The following is a 4,601-nucleotide window of genomic DNA, read 5'->3' on the forward strand; positions in this document are numbered from 1 at the left end:
CTGAGCCACAAGTGCTGCCTAAGGATATATATATATATATATTTTGGCCAGGGCTGGGTTTGAACCCACCCCTTGTGAGGTGTGTGGAGAGGGGCGGACCCAAGTGCAAAGGAACAACTGTGGCCAGTCATGCATGTTTAGACACAGAAAAACCTAGAGGAACACTAGCCACCTGGCCTGTTTTGATAAGCATTCGAGAGGCCATCCTGTCCAGCCCCCTGCCTCCTGACAGGTTCGTTCCAATTTGCCCTAGACAGCATGGGTCTTTCCATCTCCGAGGCAGACAGTTATTCTGTTCCAGTGGTCAACTTTTCTAGTGTCTAACAGCCCTCCTCCCATGGAGCATTTTCCTTCTGGAATTAGCAATGTTCATGGAGGAAGGGAACTTGGAAATCACATAGACAGAGCCTTTCATTTTAGGAATGGCAGGATCCAAGGGTCTCCATTCCCAGATGGAAACCATGCCCTGTTGGACAGATACTCATGGCCTTGGAGCTTGGTGGGAGTGGATCAAACACCCTGCAAACTCCTTCCCCTCAGCTCAGAGATGACAGGGTGGCCCTCTGATCAAGCCCAGCTCCTGGTTAGGCTCATCAATTTTTTTAAGAGAATAACTACCCTGGGGTTGACAGATTTCAATTATTTGTGTGTTTGTAAGGCATATGGTTCCAAGTTTAATTGGCAACCCAGTAGCTGTACTTGAGGCTCAGGTATTTGGCAGGGAGTATAGTCTCAAACTTACTGCTACACAGTGTCCATCAAAAACCCAGTGGAAAGAAACAAAATATGTGAAAGACTGCCTGACAGGTATGTGGTACATCTGTCCCTCTAGGAATCTTAACAACTGCCCCAGGGGTTAGCCAGGTCAGCAGAGCTGTCTACTAGACCATGTTCCTCTGGTCCCCCACAGAGGTGTTTTTCAGGGTTGAAGGATGGCGCTACAGGGGGCAGCTCAAGAAATGAGACATGAGTCTTACTGTAAGGATATTATTGAGAATGTGGACCATCACGTGACAGAGCTCTTTAGAAAGGCCCCAGGAAAGGCTCTTCCTGGTTCAGCACCAGGAAGAGTTGGGCTTCTTCTGAACAATTGTCTTTTCCTTTCTTACTTCCATCCTCCCTTCTTTCCTCCCTTCCCTCTGTCCGTTCCTCCCTTCCTCTCTCTCTCTTTCTTCCTCCGTCCTACAAGCCCTGTGAATTGTGAGACTGACTGGGTTACCTTGTTCAAGATCAGCTGCCAGAAACTTTAGATTCTAAATTAGGGCCTGCCGATAGTAGGTATTTAGGAGCTTCGAGCTCTGCATCCCTGTATTAGCCTCATTCCTGATCGCCTGCAACATCCCTTTGTTCTTATATTTTCTGTCCCCTCGTGTTTTCAATATATCTTATCACACTGTGTTTCACGTATCAGCGTAAGCTGCCATAACACCACTTTGGCACAAGGCAGGTATAAGAAAGTGCATTAATGAATTAATTAATGTAGCTTAAACTATGCTACATGCAGAGATTGTATTTACAAAGCATCACATTATGCATTACTCTTTGCAAAGCAGAGAGTACATTTACCAAGCTGGTACTGGAAGGCCTCCCAGCTAAGAGTTTTGAAAGATGCGTACCATATGCAGAAAGAAGTAGAGATGTAATTCCAGTCTAAATTCTCTCCCTTTCACGGTGGGCTAAACCTGCATTTTCTCATTCCCTCAATACCAGTGGAGCTCATCCCTGGTAACTTTATTCAATCTAACATCCCTTCATGAATCCAAAGGCACAAAACAAGAACATAAGAATCATACAACCTTATAAGGTTGGCATCTGAAAGAATCTGGGAAATCCTCTCCTCTGGCCTTTTATTTTAACAGGAAAGAAGTGGAAACCAAGACAAAGCAAGTCTTGTTTCTGGGCCACTTAGAGCAAGTTCACTGTTAAGAACCTAGGCCCCCTAACTCCCTGCAAGTCTGTTCTTTGCTGTATCCTATGAAGCTAAATCATTGCAACTCCTCTTTGGAAGTTTGAGCTTTACACTTACATTAGTGTCTACCTGTCATCTGTAGAATGTCATCTGTAGAGGAGCGATGAGGAGGGGACATCCACGTACATAATTGCATCCTTTCAGGTGGACATTAGTGGAGACATGTATTGGAGCACACTCCTTAACCTCACTGAGTCTTCATTTCCTTATCCGTAACATGGAGATGATAAGAATATTTTTCTTATTGGTTATGAGTATTGAATGAGAAAGGACATAGGAAGAACCTGACAAATAAACAGTAGACATTCTCAAAGGTTAGTTGTTGTGATGGTGGCAATGGTGGCTACCTGATTCCACATGTTGCAGATGAGAAACAGCAGCTGCTATGCTGAGGAAACATAGCAGAACCGAGCTCTGTCTGCCCCAGAGCACAAACCTTCACTGCTTGGAATCGCTGGAGTGTTAAAGAGCTCAGGCACTTGGATTTCCCATTTTCCATTCGCTCCGTCTTGTCTCCACCCCACCTCTGGTCTCTTCCTGATCCCCGTCAGAGGAGGCAGACAGAGGTCAGCAGACAGAGGTCAATAGACCCAGTGAGGGGAAGGCACAGATGATCATAATTGGGAATATAAAAGACTGACAAAAGACCCTAACATGTGAAAATGATAGGAATATTTACACTTTTTAAAAATGAATATGAAAAGTTTAAAGAAATAAAGCACTAAGAAAGATGAAAGCATAAAAATACTTACTATAATTAATGAAAAGATATCCAACAATTATTTTCAAAAAAAATCTTCATATCGCTTTTTACCAGAAAGTTGTTTTGTTAGGGCCAAAATTATTACCACTGAGAGTCCAGTCTCACACATGGAAGAAGCAAGAAGTTTATTCAAGCATATGCTCGGGTCACTCCCAAGAGAAAAGCAGAACAGCGGGGAGTGGCCCCTAACAAAGGCCAGGGAAACTTTTATACACTTTTTTGCAAGGTACTATGGGTGGCAACAAAATGCTGAAGAAGATAGCTGAAGAAGAAGCTAGTGTCTGGTCACTCATTGATCACTAGGGAGGTCTTGGGGTTCCTATAGGCTAACTGCCTTTCCGTGGTTAGGGTCTTAGCTGGAATGATGGTGTGTGAACTTTTGATTGGTTGCTGCCACCTGGACTGTAGCTGTATACCTGATTCGATTTATGACCTTGGAGCTTCCTGCAGCTCTTGCCTCCTCCCCCCTCTCCTCCGTGTCTTCCTTCTTCCCCAGCTCTTTTATTTTATTTTTATTTTTTTGCCACTACCACTACTATTTAAAGGCACAGCAAGGAAAATAGTAATAATAAAAATAGGTTCATAGCTGTTCCCTCTCAGTTTCACCTTAAAAATTATCAATAATTGGTAATGTTACCAATTTTATGATATGGCCAATGTGTATATACTTGTTCTCTAACAGTTTTCTTTAAGTTAAATTAGAGATGAGTTGATTCTTGTATTTTTTTTCTGTTTGTTTTCTTAATAAAAGAAAGTAGGGTGCTCCATCTCCAGCACCCTACTCCTTGAGCCACAAGCACCGCCCAGTAAAAGGAAACATTTTATAATAGCCTCGAAAATACCAAGGACTTTGTAATGAATCTAACAAAATATGTACAGGAATTCTATACAGAAAATATAAAAGATTATTGAGAGAGAATAAAGAAAACTTACTACTGGGTATTTGTACCATGTTCATAGATTAAAAGACTCAACTTCAGAAAAATATAAATGACCCCCAAACTGACCTATATAAGTCAATGCAATCTCAATAAAAACCCTATTAGGTTTTTACTGGGTACTGTGCTAAGCCAATTCTAAAATTTACATAGAGGGCTTGGTGCCGGTACACAGTGGTTAGGGCCACATTCACCAGGCTGACGGGTTTGAACCCAGCCTGGGCCTGCTAAAAACAACAATGACAACTACAACAAAAAAATAGCCAGGCATTGTGGCAGGCACCTGGATTCCCAGCTACTTGGGAGGCTAAGGCAAGAGAATTGCTTAAGCCCAAGAGTTCAAGGTTGCTGTGAGCTGTGACATCAGCTGTAGAAGAGATAAAAATTATTCATATAATGGTAATTTCTACATTAAAGTAAATATTATCATTAAATGCATTGAACAAAATAAGTGGTATAAAACTAAACTAGACTGTTTAGGGATGCAAGCAAAAGGATACAGAAAAGTCAGGGTAGATGTTGTCTTTTGGGGAGATGGAGGCAGGGAATGGGCCCATGGCAACTCCTAGAGTGTTGGCAGGATTCTAATTTTAATATGAATGGCAGTTATGCTTGTTTACTTTTTTTTTTTGAGACAGAGTCTCACTATGTTACCCTGGGTAGAGTGCCCAGACATCACAGCTCACAGCAACCTCAGACTCTTGGGCTTAGGTGTTCTCCTGCCTCAGCATCGTGAGTAGCTGGAATTATAGGCACCAGCCACATACACCTAAGGTGGTGGGTTTGAATCCCGAGCCCGGGCCCGCCAAACAACAATGATGGCTGCAACCAAAAAATAGCCAGGCGTTGTGGCAGGTGCCTGTGGTCCCAGCTACTTGGGAGGCTGAGGCAAGAGACTCGCTTGAGCCCAGGAGTTGGAGGTTGCTGTGAG

At 43.0% G+C, this 4,601-nt stretch overlaps 1 protein-coding gene across 1 annotated transcript in view; it reads left to right on the top strand.

The window, feature by feature from the left end:
- The window catches only part of KIAA1841 (KIAA1841 ortholog), a 67,226-nt gene that overhangs the window by 42,578 nt on the left and 20,047 nt on the right, over window positions 1-4,601 (top strand). The window lies entirely within an intron of this gene.

The sequence above is a fragment of the Otolemur garnettii genome, unplaced genomic scaffold (genome assembly GCF_000181295.1).
Source record: "Otolemur garnettii isolate 467f Iridium unplaced genomic scaffold, OtoGar3 scaffold00024, whole genome shotgun sequence".
Lineage (NCBI taxonomy): Eukaryota > Metazoa > Chordata > Mammalia > Primates > Galagidae > Otolemur > Otolemur garnettii.